The 16,613-nt window shown below is 45.3% G+C and overlaps 1 long non-coding RNA gene across 1 annotated transcript in view; it reads left to right on the plus strand.

Annotated features, from left to right (window-relative positions):
* The first annotated feature begins 809 nt into the window (after positions 1-809).
* LOC129383011 (uncharacterized) overlaps positions 810-16,613 on the plus strand; it is a 35,714-nt gene continuing 19,910 nt past the window's right edge. The window contains exon 1 of the long non-coding RNA XR_008610959.1: positions 810-907. This is a non-coding gene — a long non-coding RNA (uncharacterized lncRNA). The remainder of the gene's footprint in view (positions 908-16,613) is intronic.

Below are 16,613 nucleotides of genomic sequence, written 5' to 3' on the forward strand. Positions count from 1 at the left end.
TAGTTTCTCACGTCGCCTTTCCTCTCTGCCGCGTATACACACGCTCTGAGCCACCCCCCGACGCGGTCTTCCAGACCGCAGCAGCACCACCACCAGTAGTGGTGGGAAAGTCGAAGAGGCAAAGAAAGCTTCGCTTCAAAAACCTACGAAGAATTCCGATCACCTTACTTTCTTAACGCGGATGCAAAACCAAACTTTCTCCGCGAATGCGCAGAGGCGAGCACCATCTGGTAATGGTGCGAGGGACCCAGTGGGGCGCCTGCTCCGCTGTGTTTGGTTGGCCTATTCGGCAAGAAAGCAGCCAGGCCTCAGCCACGCCCACGAGACCCGGCGGGGTTCGCGAAGAAAAATATCATTTTTAAAAGGCACGGCATATAGCATGCACATAGGTGTAAATATATGCGAAGCCTCATGGCGACGTAGACGGCGAAAATTTACTTGGGATGTCCTTATATTGACTATAGCCATAATAAAAAAAGCACCTCGTATGTTGATCAGCGCAAGTAAAAAACGCAGCGTTTAAGCTTGCTATGGCATGACAGGATTTTTTTTATTTTGTATGGTAGACATTTAGTGTATTGCAAGGGGCATTTGGATATCACCGTGTGCTCATGTACACTTAGAAACATTTTGCTGGAGGGACTTAAACACGCCTGCCCGCGAATAAACGAACTATTTTGAAGGCCACCTTGGACGTCTGCGGTATTTTGTAAGCAATGCTAGGCATCTATTGGCAAGTCGCTCACTTTCAGCTGAAATCTCTGTGAATAAAATAAGCATGCCGTTCTTTCTTTCTTCCTTTTTAGGGCAAGTGCGCGAATTAACTTCACTTTTTTCGCCACCAACGAAAGCACTTTTCCCGACGCCAACGAAACCCACAACTATGCAAATTCGACCATACTAAGCAGTAAGTCCGTGACTCGACCTCAATGCTTGACAGTCGCGACTAAGTGAACTTTCAGTTGTGTGAGCTTCAAGAGACCCAAGGAAACCATTCACTTAACAGAAAGTTCACTAAACTGAATATTCACTAGAATATGGAACAGTATAGGGCACTGCAGACATCGAGTCAAAAGTGTGAAATGCTATTTATGGAGTTATTTATGTCAATATATACGAAGTGCGTAACAGTTACGTTCTTGCGTATCTCATCTAGAAAAAAAAATGTGTAATTTTGATTTCCACTAGTGCTTTTAAGGTTCAAGAAGTAACAAAGGTAGCCAAAAAGTCTGCTTTTGTGCATTTCTTCTGGCGCAGCCTTTTACTCTGACAGGAAATCGTCCAAATTTCCAAGGCTTCCTACAGCCTCGACTAGAATTGCAGGATTTGAATCTGCCTTTACCATTGCATCTTCCTCGTCGCACTTTTCTTCTTCGGGACGAACACTCGAAACAATTTCCAGATCTGATAGTTAAGCACAGGTAACCAGCTGACTGTCACACTGCACATAACCACCGCTGGAGGGGCGATTTGTGGGCGGTGGGCATCGGCTACGCCAGCGCTGCAATGCTCAAAATTTCATTAAACTGATTTAAAAGATGAGCCCGGGTCCACTCATCAAGTTCGCTCAACTGAAATATTCGCTATTCAGAAATTCGTTTAACTGAAAGATTCTTGCTTGAATGCATAGGAAAACTGCCGGCGATTTTCTGAAAGTTGATTATTCTGAAATATTTGTTAATCCGACCATCGTACAACTGAGAGTTTACGATATTAGGCACCAAGTAGGTTACACAGTGGCAGCGCTACCGAGCAATTTTCGGCTCAAGCAGGAGGTTGTACAAGGGGATGAACTGCTATAACCTTTAATCATCATCATCATCAGCCTATTTTTATGTCCACTGGAGGAAATAAAATTACCCCTGTCCTGCGCCAACCCATTCCAACTAGCACCGGCAAATTTCCTAATCTCGTCTCACCACCTAGTCTTCTGCAGACATCTAGGGTGCTTCCCTTCTCTTGGTATCCATTTTTTCACCCTAATGGTCCAACGATTATCTAATCTGCGCACAACATGACCTACCAAGCGCCATTTCTCTTTCTCTTAATGTCAATTAGAATATCATGTCTACCCGTTTGCTCTCTGATCCAAACCGCTCTCTTTCTGTTCCTTAAAGTTATGCCTAGCATTCTTCGTTCCATCGCTTTTCTCCTGCCGCCTTTCCCTTTCATGTCTCGCAAGGCCCTTCTTACCTCATCTCCAGTTATAGGAAGAGTTTCTACATCCTGTTCATTATTGTTTGGAATGGAGTTCTCCTGAGTCCTCTAGGTACTGTACAGGTCACACACTGTGTTGGTGTTCACCCGCCTGCTTTTTCGTCCCTTTTGCATTGAAGTCACCCATTACTACTGCATACCGAGTTTGCACTTTTCTCATCGCTAGTTCAACATCTTCATAAAACTGATCTACTTCCTTATCGTCGTGACTGGATATTGGATCGTAGGCTTGTACTACCTTTATTCTATACCCCTTATTAAGTTTGATTACGACTACTGCTACCCTCTCATTAATGTTGTAGAATTCGTCAATGTTGCCCGCTATGTCCTTATGAATTAGGAATCCTACCCCGTATTGCTTCTTATCAGAGAGACCTCTATAGCAGCGGACATGGCCGTTATTTAGCAATGTGTAAGCCTCACCTGTTCTTATCTCACTAAGGCCGATAATATCCCAAACAATTGCTGATAATTCCTCAAAGAGTCCTGCTAAGCTAACCTCACTCGAGAGGCTTCGGGTGTCAAACGTTGCAAGGGTCAGTTTGCATAGGCGGCCTGCCCGGACCCAGATATTCCTAGCACTCTCTGCTGCGTTACAGGTCTGACCGCCACCTTGGTCAGGTGCTCCGCAGCTGTTGGGGACTGAGGGCCATTGGTTCATTGTAGAATAATTGTAGAAATTAATTTTGACAGCCCAGGTTTCTTTGCATGTACCTAAAGCTAGATGTAAGCATACAAGTGCTCACATCTAGAACCTAGCTTTGGAAGAGCAACGATATTAGTCTAAGAAACACGCTGGCACTCGAATTTCTTGCAGTTACTGTAAGTACTTTACAACTGTTACGAGTGCTGAAGAAACGTTCAGACAATCTCCACATAGTTATTGAAACATCTAAATAGTTTGTAACATCATAAGATGCGGTTACGCCCTTTCCTTTTGTACTACGACGCCGCGGTGCTCACTCTGTATGTTGGCGGCGTCCATACGGTTGCGTGCAACCCGTGTTTCCCAAGTGACACGTCCCTAACTTTTTTTTGTTCAACTGGAGCTTGGGGGGATCCTCCACAAGTTTTCATAGTGTGGGTAGTGATTCAGCTAGACCTCGTCATTTGATTCCAATTACAATTTCTTAGAGGCAAGTTTCGCTACATAACAAGCACTTAATGATAGATATAACGAAAAGGGCGTACTGTAAGATGCTATAATCCAGTGAATTATAGGGCTTCCACATACGGTCTACACAAGCGTGTCCTTTTGAGCGCAAGTAGTACTCATTGTAAAATTTTCTACCTGAAGCGCTTCAAAGGTGGGCAGCCCGATTCCCGGTGGAACACCTGCTTGAACAAGACAAAATCGACAAGCATGCAGAAGCAGGTTCTATTCGCCGTAATGATCAAGGCCCTCTATGGAGCAGTAACACCGACTATTAGCATGGTGATATCTGTAAAGGAGTCACGGAGAGGACCTTAGTGTTGAAGCAATGAACGACAATCTTGTGGGCATCATTAAGGAGTGTGCAATAGAAGTCGGTGGTAACTCCGTTAGACAGGATACCAGTAAGCTATCGCAGGAGACGAAAGATCTGATCAAGAAACGCCAATGTATGAAAGCCTCTAACCCTACAGCTAGAATAGAACTGGCAGAACTTTCGAAGTTAATCAACAAGCGTAAGACAGCTGACATAAGGAAGTATAACATGGATAGAATTGAACAAGCTCTCAGGAACGGAGGAAGCCTAAAAGCAGTGAAGAAGAAACTAGGAATTGGCAAGAATCAGATGTATGCGTTAAGAGACAAAGCCGGCAATATCATTACTAATATGGATGAGATAGTTCAAGTGGCTGAGGAGTTCTATAGAGATTTATACAGTACGAGTGGCACCCACGATGATAATGGAAGAGAGAATAATCTAGAGGAATTCGATATCCCAGAAGTAACGCCGGAAGAAGTAAAGAAAGCCTTGGGAGCTATGCAAAGGGGGAAGGCAGCTGGGGAGGATCAGGTAACAGCAGATTTGCTGAAGGATGGTGGGCAGATTGTTCTAGAAAAACTGGCCACCCTGTATACACAATGCCTCAAGACCTCGAGCGTACCGGAATCTTGGAAGAACGCTAACATAATCCTAATCCATAAGAAAGGCGACGCCAAAGACTTGAAAAATTATAGACCGATCAGCTTACTGTCCGTTGCCTACAAAGTATTTACTAAGGTAATTGCAAATAGAATCCGGAACACCTTAGACTTCCGTCAACCAAAGGACCAGGCAGGATTCCGTAAAGGCTACTCAACAATAGATCATATTCACACTATCAATCAGGTGATAGAGAAATGTGCGGAATATAACCAACCATTATATATAGCTTTCATTGACTACGAGAAAGCGTTTGATTCAGTCGAAACCTCAGCAGTCATAGAGGCATTGCGGAATCAGGGTGTAGACGAGCCGTATGTAAAAATACTGAAAGATATCTATAGCGGCTCCACAGCCACTGTACTCCTCCATAAAGAAAGCAACAAAATCGCAATAAAGAAAGGTGTCAGGCAGGGAGATACGATCTCTCCAATGCTATTCACAGCGTGTTTACAGGAGGTATTCAGAGACATGGAATGGGAAGAATTGGGGATAAGAGTAAATGGAGAATACCTTAGTAACTTGCGCTTCGCTGATGATATTGCCTTGCTTAGTAACTCAGGGGACCAACTGCAATGCATGCTCACTGATCTGGAGAGGCAGAGCAGAAGGGTGGGACTAAAAATGAATCTGCAGAAAACTAAAGTAATGTTTAACAGTCTCGGAAGGGAACAGCAGTTTACGATAGGTAGCGAGGCACTGGAAGTGGTAAGAGAATACATCTACTTAGGACAGGTAGTGACGGCTGATCCAGATCATGAGAGTGAAATAATCAGAAGAATAAGAATGGGCTGCGGTGCGTTTGGCAGGCATTCGCAGATCATGAACAGCAGGTTGCCATTATCCCTCAAGAGAAAAGTGTATAACAGCTGTATCTTACCAGTACTCACGTACGGGGCAGAAACCTGGAGGCTTACGAAAAGGGTTCTACTTAAATTGAGGACGACGCAACGAGCTATGGAAAGAAGAATGATAGGTGTAACGTTAAGGGATAAGAAAAGAGCAGATTGGGTGAGGGAACAAACGCGCGTTAATGACATCTTAGTTGAAATCAAGAAAAAGAAATGGGCATGGGCAGGACATGTAATGAGGAGGGAAGATAACCGATGGTCATTAAGAGTTACGGACTGGATTCCGAGGGAAGGGAAGCGTAGCAGGGGGCGGCAGAAAGTTAGGTGGGCAGATGAGATTAAGAAGTTTGCAGGGACAACATGGCCACAATTAGTACATGACCGGGGTAGTTGGAGAAGTATGGGAGAGGCCTTTGCCCTGCAGTGGGCGTAATCAGGCTGATGATGATGATGATGATCTGTAAAGGGCGCCACAAAGAAGTCACCAGTACAGGTTTTATACGGCAAATGGGCACTGCAGTGCGGAGACTTGGTTGTTAATCATCAGACAAAAAAAGTTGAAGGACTTCAAGGTGAAGGACACCGTTGGAGAAACAAATGAGAGAGGAATAAGGAGAAAGAAAATACGCTGAATAAAAGCGCATGCTGGAATTTACGTGAAGCGAAGCGTCAGTAGAGTGGGTAATTATATGCTTTACATGTACTCTCGACACGTACAATTTTGTTTACTTTCCTCTTGTGCAACGTATGTTGTCATGAAGTGCATACGTTTAGCCACCAGAAAGGTCACAATATTTTAATCCAAGTTGGATCCCACAATGGTGATGACACTTGTATGCACGCAAAATTACGACATCAAGCTAAATATTAGAGATTCTGTTTTTCTTGCATCATAGTGACACATGCCCATTCTGGCAACAAGCTGTGGCCCCCATGAAATGGCTGAATGAAAGAAACTAAAGTTAATGAAAGAATCCGTTATATATTACCAGGTTTGGGCTACGTAGACAAAAGAGGCAAGGACGCGAGCTTTAACGCATTCGTATCGTGGAAGATCTCAAGGCGAAGAACACGACTCTGCTTGATGTACTAAGCAGGCTGCTATTGTAACATGTCCTCGTCTGCTGTTTTCACTGAACCGTGACGATCCAATTCACCTCGCTATCAACAGGTCGGTGTGCAGGTCGGTGTCTCAGAGTTGACATTACATGTCCAGGTTTATATAGGTGCTTTTTTTTTGTTACGTGCAATAGAGGTGCGCTTATTACGACTTTTCGTTACCCCATTCACTTGTGCTTCCATTCGACGCATATATGACTTTTGCATATATATTTACGACGGGTGAGTGAATATTCGAAGGTCCGAATGCAAATCAAATACTACACGCCAACAGTCAGTATTCATATTCAAAAAAGGAACTACTCGGCATTCTCGAAATTTCAAACTAATGGAATATGTCGCAGAAACGCAATTTGAAATTCTAGTTACTGTTTTCCGTTTGCTAAAGAAAGTGTCGGAAATTAACTGAATTGTGACATCAACCAATGTTTTCGAAGCAATTCAAAAACAAAATGTATAATGGAAGCTTTGATTTCGGTGTCGCTGTGGAAGCTTACATGACATGTAATTTTTGCTTGCAGTCTGTTATTAAAGATTGTGCTAGTCTAGCCGTGTCGTAATGCTATCGTTGACGCTGCAAAGTGATATAAAGGGTTCTTCCAAAGGGCCCTGTTACGTGTGTCTGCAGCATAAAAGTTTGAAACTTTTGTTTTTACAACTTAGTTTCTTTTTTTGGCAACCATTCATCTGGCTTTTTTAGCAAATTACTCATTCAACAGCCATTCTTTCGAGAGCGTGTGCGACACCATGCCTTTATTGTCTTTGATGGCCTCTTCAAGTTTTTTTTCTAATAATAACTAGTAATCTTGTGTTTAAAACTCACTTGTCTCTGATTCTTGGCTCTTCATTGCACTAGTCAGTACAAGTGGGGTAGGTAATACTACCTAGATAAATATTCCTGCTGTGAATATATGCCTCTGCGTTGGACTTTTTGACAGTAAATTCGAGACTAAATACTTATTCGATTCGTATTCGAGAAAGTAGATTTTGCCCACCTCCAAAGTGCACAAACACATTCGCCGAGATATAGAGTAACCGAAGAAGTGACCGCGCCAAACCCTGGACGGAAGGCAAAAAAAGCTTCAGCTTAGAAATCAAGATTTAGTGTTAAGAGGAAGCTTTAGCTCGGGCCCAACTCCGACGCGGCCTATTCAAATACATGTAAAACACAAAAAAGTTTTTCCGACATAACCCCTGGACCGATTTTAATGAGATTTGTTGCATTTGAGAGAAAAAGTTAAATTCTATTGACTGTTGGAAACGAGTTTTCGATTTAGTGTATGAGTTTTGTTTAATATAGTTTCAAAATTTTGAAAGTTTGAAAGAAATAGAAGCACAAGATTTACAAACCAATAGCTGTGCATCAAGAACCGATATCGCGGTTCTGTGAACGGCCCCCATTAGATCATTAAAGGCAGACAAATTTCATATATCACTTTATATCTTACGTGAATTTGTGACGTTGTGTACAAGGTTTCAGCAAAAGCTGCTATTTTCATATCATTAAATTTTTATACTATCATGTGTAACATATCAATTTTGACCGCTTTAGATGTACTATTAAGTGCCATTCACAGAATTGTGATATCATTCTTCATTGATGATTTGCGGAGTTGTAAACTTGATAGTCTCGTTTCTTGAAAATTTATTATTTTTTTCCAATTTTTAATAAAACGTTCACAACCTAACAAAATTTGAAACGAACAGTCACTAGATTTTAAGTGTTTCTTTTAGACGCAACAACCGTCGCCAAATTTGGTGCAGTGGTTGCCGAGAAAAACGAATTCTCCTTTTACATGTATTTAGATAGGAACACCCGAGCTAAAGCTTCCTCGTAAGTTGCGGAAGCGTTGTACAAGGATGGCAAAATTACATATCGCCAGGTGACGGGCAAATGTAACGAAGGCAATGCAAGTTCTAAATATGGCGACCTTCCACCGCCGGCAACGCGGATAACTAGGTTATTCGGGAGGTGTAAGGATCTTGAGGCAGCGGCGAGAACATCACTTTCATTACATGGCTAACGGACAAGCCGACAAAGAGTCAAAAGTGAGAGCGATGTTTTTTTAGACGCCACCTGAGTCAATACAGCCAAAATGGCCTCTAATCCCGGCCTAACGCGCGCGCCCGTACCCCGGCAAGAAGGTCGTCGTCGTCTTTTCTCAAGAAGGAACGTGGGAAATGGGACACATTCCCTCCCGTAAATGAACTTACACTCCTAGGTCGAGCAGTGCCGGGCAGCGCGATCCGATGCAATGTACGAGTACATCAGTAGAGACGTGGATGTTGCTGACTTCTATAAACGAAATCGACCTTTGGCCAAAATGCTTTGGTCGGCACGAGTCACAGCTTGCTTCATTGTGCTGTTCCTGGAAGCGTTCCCTCGAACTCCCAAAAGTGTGTTGGCCGGAATTTACCCGTCGCGCCTAGTACATCCGCGCAAGGCACGAACGCCCCCCCCCCCCCCCCCCCCCCCAGGACACGAGCAGCCGCGGTAGCGAGCGTTTGCTCAAGGAGCCGCAAAGTCCCGCTGTATAACTTGAAGTGGGCGCCACGAACTGCGACTCTCCCGATCGTCACGATCCGATAATACATCGCGACGGGTGGGGGCGTGCCTGTGCCATCTCTTGATCGCGGGACTGTGATTCTTCCTCGACACAGCCGTGAATCAAATCGAGCAGATTCCATACAAGAAGGGGTGGGAGAGAGGAGGAAGAGAACGTGAGGAAATTTAATTTTACGCGCTTATTTCTCATGTGCCCGGCGACATCTTCATCAGACGGCAGTTTATGCAGCTTTTGCGGATCTTCTGAAGTTTTCTGGAACGCCCTTGCGTTGTCGGAATAGACAACCTGGGGAAATCCTCGAGACGGATTTCGTCACGCACAGAACGTGCATTCCGCCACAAACTACCGCGATTTAGCACAGCCTAAATCTCCTATTATCAACGACATATTAAAGCTGGCTTTCTCAGTACCGGTCTGCTCTGAAATAAGCTCGGCGAACACCGATAGCGGGAACAGTCTTTGACCCTTGTTGTGACATGGCTGCCCTCTTGCTTCAGCTTGCAAGAGCGAAATCGTCTATCCGACTCCTCACGTAGCTTCAATTACTCTTGTGAGTTGCAAGCGTGCACAGGCACTGCATTACCCGCCGTGGTTGCTCAGTGGCTATGGTGTTGGGCTGGTGAGCATGAGGTCGCGGGATGGAATGCCGGCCGCGGCGGCCGCATTTCGATGGGGGCCAAATGCGAAAACACCCGTGTACTTAGATTTAGGTGCACGGTAAAGAACCCCAGGTGGTCTAAATTTCCGGAGTCCTCCATTATGGCGTGCCTCATAATCAGAAAGTGGTTTTGGCACGTTAAACTCCATAATTTTACCGGCACTACACTGCATTCTTTAACTTTCTTGTCACTCCATTCTTTAGACGTGTGTGCCGACCGGAGTTGGAAAGGTGCTTATATGTCTATTTTTTAGTTGTTACTAAAGTCTTCGGTCAGACGCTTTCAACAGGCCCATTTCACGGTGATCCATTTAAATTATGGGGTTTTATGTGCCAAAACCACGATTTCATTATGAGGCACGGCGTAGTGAGGACTCCGGAATAATGTGGACTGCCAAGGGTTCATTAACTTGCACCTAAATCTAAGTACACGGTTGTTTTCGCATTTCGCCCCCATCGAAATACGGCCTCCACGGCAGGCATTTGATACCACGACTTCGCACTTAGCAGTGCAAAACCATAGCCATTACGCAACTACGGCGGGTTGCGACCTTTTCGCGCCGCTACGTTTGCTCGCGTGGTGACGCGTTTAGCTGGCTGCTTGGCCTCCGTGTTCACAATCGATATGCATCACGCCACTTCGTCTCAGCAAGCGTTTGTTGCGGTGGGTATCGCAAACGGCGACTGGGTGGACGACACGAAGCTTTGGACCACATCTTCAGAGGACAAATAAGCGCTTTCTGAGATCATTACGCCTTGGCCAAATGGTACGAGAAGCGTATACGAAGCTTTTGCAAAATGTCGAGCTAGAAATGCACGCCAAGCTGCTCAAAATTTGAGCTTCCGAATACACTGGGAGCAGCGTTCTTTACTCTTCGTTATTTGGCAGTCACTTCGAAGCAGCCGCTTGTAACGTTGCTCAGTGCGGTCACTATATGATTGTTTAATTTTCTGCCTAAGCACTGGTGGGTGGGCTCAGGTGAGATATATTTGTCCGTTCTGTGCACAAGGCTTGAACGCGACATTCTGTACTTTGTTATATCTTCTAGCAAATACGTATTATCGCTAGTCAGCGGCACGGAACCTTCCACTTCGAACATTCGTGGGTTGGAGGTGTAGTCGCCGTCACCCATCCTTCTGAGCATTAATTCAACAATGTGCCAATTCGCTTATTTTTTACGTGTGTGCGATAGAGCGGGCATAACTTTGACTTTGAGTAGGAGTGGATGTATGCAGGTAACGCACGGCAGATATACCATGCCAGCGGTGCGACGCTCTTTATATATGTCTAACCAGCGATGCTCCTTCTTGCCGACCTACCCGGGTTGACCTCCTTTCTCTGGAGGTTAGCGGTTCATTAGCTTGGTCACATCGATTCGTTCTATTTCTTAGTATGCCAGACACTGTTATTGCAGCCAGCTTTTGGACATGTTTCCCTCTACCGTCACGCGTTTTGCAGTATGAATGGAGCATTGTCCATTAGCGATCACCCACTTGTATTTCCTACAGCTGATCGCACAGTAGCAAGGCAGACGCGATAATGATTTCGAATTCGTTCGATTTCGCTCGAGGAACGTGTGGCGCACCGCGGAAAGCGCCATCTCTTTCCTTTAGAGCAGACTACTCCGTCAAAAGGGTCTGTGCAGCAGTCTCCAAATGTCCTCCGTGTGATATTATGTTCCTGTGACATCGATGCCGCAGGGTGTCGTCGTCGTGAGGATTCGGCCAATTAGCAGATCATCTGGAGTTAGAGTGTGTGGTTCCCCGGTTTCCCACTCAATGATGATAAGAGGTCTGGAATTCCCGACTGCTTCAGTTCTGCTAGCACCACCCCGACTTCTTCAAAGCTAAACTAGGTTCTCCTTACGAAGCGGTATAATCACGGTTCTTAAAAGCCCCTCCCACCATCCACTCCTCATGAGGCGCTAAGCACGAAAAACTTCCGTTTTATGGATTTATTACTGATGTGTCCGGCGACATCTTCATCAGACGGCAGTTTATACAGCTTTTGCAGATCTCTTGTAGTTTTCTTGAATGTCCTTGCGTTGTCGGAATAAATGACCTGGCGAAAGCCTCGCTAGGCGATGAATAGACGCAAAGACACCACGAACGTTTAAGATGGTATGGAGTGCTCACGGGAATGGGGAGCTCTTGAAGCTGCGCATGTGAATAGCGTGATGTAGCTCTTCGCCTCTCCTTACGGTGTTTTCCCTATCAGCACTTCCACGCAGTACACTCCCACAACTTCAGATGTATGCCCTTGTACCACCGATGATTTGCAACAGAAGCTACTCGAGCCCTCCCTGGCGCGAATGGTGTAACGGTGTAGCGTGTGCGCAAGTAACATTCTTCATTAAATTTCTTGATCAAACTTCTTGCTTTGCAAATCCAGAACCGGTCCCTCAACTAAGCGAGCATTTCTCCCACACTTCCCTGTACGACTTCGCAGTGCGCTTTGATTCCAGAATAGCCGCAAAAGAAATGTGCTTGAGTAAAACCGGATGCTTGACTACTTCCGGCGATTCCATCTTGCATAAACGGCCACCAAGCCGACTAATATTGTTGTGGACCTCGAAAGGAGTGAAGTCAGTGATAGATGAGGTTACATCGATAACATGCTCTTCTGAAATAGCTTTGATCGCTGTGTCGAATGACACAGCCTGTACCTGGCGAATCTAGCAACGGGGCATCGATATGCCGTCCTCCGTGAGGGAATAAGTTTCTTTATGGCTGCGATTATGTTTGGAATAATTACAGAACCACAGCACCAACGTCGGTACTCTCAGCGGTTTCTCGTGTCTACTGTAACGCTTCGCCACTGTTACAGGACACATGACGTCAGTTGCAAGCACTATATGGGCAGTGACCATCTCATAGCAGATCCCTTCGTCTCTGTCATCCCCTTGTAGTGTTCGTGCTGGGGAGGCGTTCTCGGGTGCTTCGATCCATTGAGGTCTGCGTCATCACAAGCAGCTAGTAGCTACCTGGTCAAAAGATTTGCCACGTGTCAAAAGGTCAGCAAGACTGTCAGTAGTAGGGCAGTACTTCCAAGTGGAAGATTTAATTTACTCTTGGATCTCAGGACCCTCGAATGAATGGTTCATAAGATAGCGGAAATTTCGGCTTGTCGGTTAGTAATCTTCGCACTGTATAGCGCAGGCGGAACGCCCACAAGGAAAGAAGGGCACAACAACACAGAGCGCGGTCCGTGTCAGATAGATGTGTATTGTAGTGTCCGTCTCTTTTGTGATCGTTCCGTCTGCGCTATGCATTCAGAAGAATTCCTTAGGGTTTTCTGCCTTGGGCCCCTTAGCCACGGCAGTGTGATTGTTGAATCCGTGCACATAACGTAGCAGAGCTGGAAGACCATAAGAGCGCTGCTTACGCGGTTCATCAACCTTGTGGCGATCAATGCTCCTAGCAGTTCTTGACAGGGCCGAGTTACGATGTTCATTGGAGCAATGCGTGATTTTGCGTATCTATGGTTGCCTTGTTTGTCAAGCAGTATTAAGACCGCTGAAGACTTGCATCCCCAAAAGACCTGTGCATCCAGCTCACTATGTAATTTACCATTGATTCTACTGATTTATTGAGGTGCAGTAATTGATTGCAGCTTTGAAGACTGGCTCACCCAGTCTTGTCATTCCCCTCCTAAGTCCTTAAGTAAACACTCGTCCCAGGCAATCCCATGGTTCCAAATCTTCGGAGACAATATTCGTATGACAGCTGTATGTGGTGCGATGAATCCCATCGCATCAAGCACTATTGAAGCCGCCTGTAGGACTAAACGTGTCCTGTCTCATTTCGTTGTAAGCGAACCAAGTAGACCTGCCATCGTGAAGCTGAACTCATTGCTCTGAGGGCTCCACGCATAACACAGTACTTTAACTGATGCTTGCGAAGCACGACCATCTTGGCTTGCTAAGTAATGCTCTCGCCGCAACGTGCTCATGAGAGAGTTGGTAGTCCATTTGCGAAGAGTAATGCCGGCCGAGTCCATGATGTCTTGCGCTTTTCCACAAGGTTGACCAGCAGCCTGGTATGTCAGCCCCTGTGACCAGGTCGTCGACGTAAACTGATTCGCATATTGTCTTGTTGGCTGAAGACACACCTGGCAGATATCTTTATACGTGATGAATTGTTGCCGTCTGCAGGATCGGGTGGAAGCTAGCTGCAAAAGCTACTGGGGTCACTCGCCATACAGTCAAGTCCTTATGTAAAAACTCGACGAAGTCGTCTTTTCTGAACCTTAGAAAGCAAAAGGCATCTCTCTCTTCCTGTATCAAAATCTGAAAGAATGCCTTCTCGATGTCTGCTTTGATGGCGATGTTGTGTGTCCTAGACATCAGTAATATTCAGGCGAGGTCCTGTAGTAGATTGCCGGCCTTTTCTAAGCACTTTTTAAGTGACTGGCATTCTAGTGCACTTGCGATGTATCGAAGATGGCTAGCTGGTTTATTGTTACAGCTTGTTCCCCAATACCGTTTTTCTTGTGTGTGTGGTGTCTAACAAACCACTAAATATTTTCGAGGTACTCATTTCACAACTTCAGCATGAAGAGCTAGTAGATACGAATCGTGGTGCCATTAGTCTGTAGAAGTGTCTTCTTGCTGGAGAAGCGGCAGAAACGGTTCTTGAGCCTGCTACAGCGACTACTTCGTTGTCAGAGTTCAAAGGCAGTTTTCCAAGGCAGTGCCGCTTCGCACCTGCCATCATGTATTACAATCATTTTCTCAAAGTGGTGCATAGTGGAGTTCCTCTCATGTTGCTCTGCAACAGAACACAATATGCCTAGACTCTCCAGGTCCGAAAATGACCGGATGAATTCGTCATTGATTCATACGTGAATCTTCAACGCGTATACAATCATTCGGGAATCAACTGTCTTTGACGATGACCGTTCAGTGCTCCTTTGAAAGTTATGTCCGAACTCGTAGTTCATGGCGATGACGACCTCGTCATTTTCAGGTCTGGAGAATTCGCCTGCGATCATCGCCCTCACGAAGTCCAAGCCAATCAACACAATTATTCCATTTTTTCTGCAGGTGGAAGGGTGAATTGGTGTCCCGAATCGTGTCCAGAATTGGCAGCTGTGAATATTATATTAGGTCGCGAATTTATCAGACTAAGTTGTGAATATTGCACTAAATTGTGAATTTGACAATAATTTACCTCTTAACCCTATTGCCCACGCCAACGACATTACTGTGCTCGTTACTGCTAGAAGTGAAAATGACATCCTCTAAACACAATGAATTTTTGCAATACATGCGTCAATGTTCGATTATAACTGCTTCAAAATTAATACAAACAAAACTAAAGACGTAATATTTTGAGCTAAAACAAAGCCATAAAAGACATCACGCTTGGAGACATCATCTCGTAACGAGGTCTTTCAAGCTGCTACGTGCGGTTTTTTCCTTTGCGTCCGCTCGCTTTTGTAACCATGAATAGAGAAATAAAGATTTCATTGCAAATTTCATTTTATCTAGACATTTTCTGCGATGCGCTGAACAAAGAAGTTATAGTAGTGGCTGACTGGATCTGGTGCGCTGCTGGTGACCTTCAGGAACGTGTTGAGTGCTATATGGCTGCAGAGCCGGGACACTTCAGCTTTAAGCACCTAGAAAGTCCGCCCGTTATGAGCTTGCGTTCGCTTCCTCCATCGAACACGCCTTTCATGTAACGAATAGTCGGTTACTGCCCATGCTCGTAACGTCTGTAGGAGCAACCACGTCGAGGTATCATCAGTGTCAACCCGTTTCTCGTTCTTCGTTAAAGCTGCGCACGCATTTGTACTGCGGCCTTTGACGCCTTCAGGTGTCTTTCGGCTTATGTTCCCTGGGTGGCGCACACTTACCGCATGATAATTTCCACACCTGGAGCAAGTAATCTTGCGCCAGCCCTTGCACCGTGACCTTTACTGCTCCTTCAGGAGCATCGAATCTTAGTGGAACGAAGTTTCTTCCTCTCTGGTAGGGGCAGGTCACTACTACAGAACTCCATTACGTTATGCGTTGATTTGGAAAAGGTGCAGCTCTAAGCATATTTCAGCGAGTGCTTGTGAAGCACTGATAATGAGTGTTACGTTGCGAAAGCGACCGTTCTTGTCTATAGAGTTACCCGTCTCGTCATATCTTTTGTTCTCCACAAAGCCACTCTTTTTTAGTTCCTCCAGCTCAATGGAGAAGAATTTAAGCAGTGACTGTAGTTCGGTGGTGTGATGAGCATTGTCTTCAGTGAAATTTGCCGCTTGTGTCGTACAGCATCTGTGAAGCAGCACGCCCCTGTCCTCTTACAACGCCCTGAGCAGTACGTAGCAAAGCATCTATGAGATCGGCGACTTGCTAACGCGAAGCGCTTCCGCGTGTTAATGTGGACTTAATCGTACAATTCCCGAAGCTTTGTCACCTCCTTTGAAGGACGCACTGGAATAAGTTTTTGAAGTCTTGAGAAGTACCAGTGTTCGAGCAGATCTCACCGAAATGTATCTTCAACATGTCCAGTGTGTTCTGGCAACATGCTGCGGTAGTACACTGTAACAGGCTATGGTCTCCTTTCAAAAATATGAATTTATGTATTATCGTATTACATTTAACCATGGCAGTAATATTTCCCTTTCGGTTAATGGTCTGCTTGAATTGCTCTGAGTGCTCACTCCACTTGTATACTTCAGACGAAGGGGCTCATTATAAGCTAGGAAACTTAGCTCAGGGTATTCGAGAATAGTCCACGCCATCCATAAAAAACTAACTGTTCTTGGAAAGCTGGTACGCGTTTACTCTGGGGCTCAGTTGATAGGTGGGTCTCATCCTCATACTCATACACGGTTGCGTACTCCAGCAGAACGCTTCGTCGCTGATGTGGCCTTCCAACCTATGATTAATCATTTTCAGCTCCCCGTTAATGTTATTGAGTCTCTGCTAAATTGAACCAAGCTAGCGCGGTGTCACCGCGTCGTCGTTAGCAGCGCACTAGACCTAAATATTCTTGGCGTTCTGCGCCCGTCACCTCGTTCTTTTCGATTTGAGCTTACCATGACGGCCAGCTGTGCTTTAGCCCTGTGAGG

This window comes from Dermacentor andersoni, chromosome 3 (assembly GCF_023375885.2).
Source record: "Dermacentor andersoni chromosome 3, qqDerAnde1_hic_scaffold, whole genome shotgun sequence".
In the NCBI taxonomy this organism is placed as follows: Eukaryota; Metazoa; Arthropoda; class Arachnida; order Ixodida; family Ixodidae; genus Dermacentor; species Dermacentor andersoni.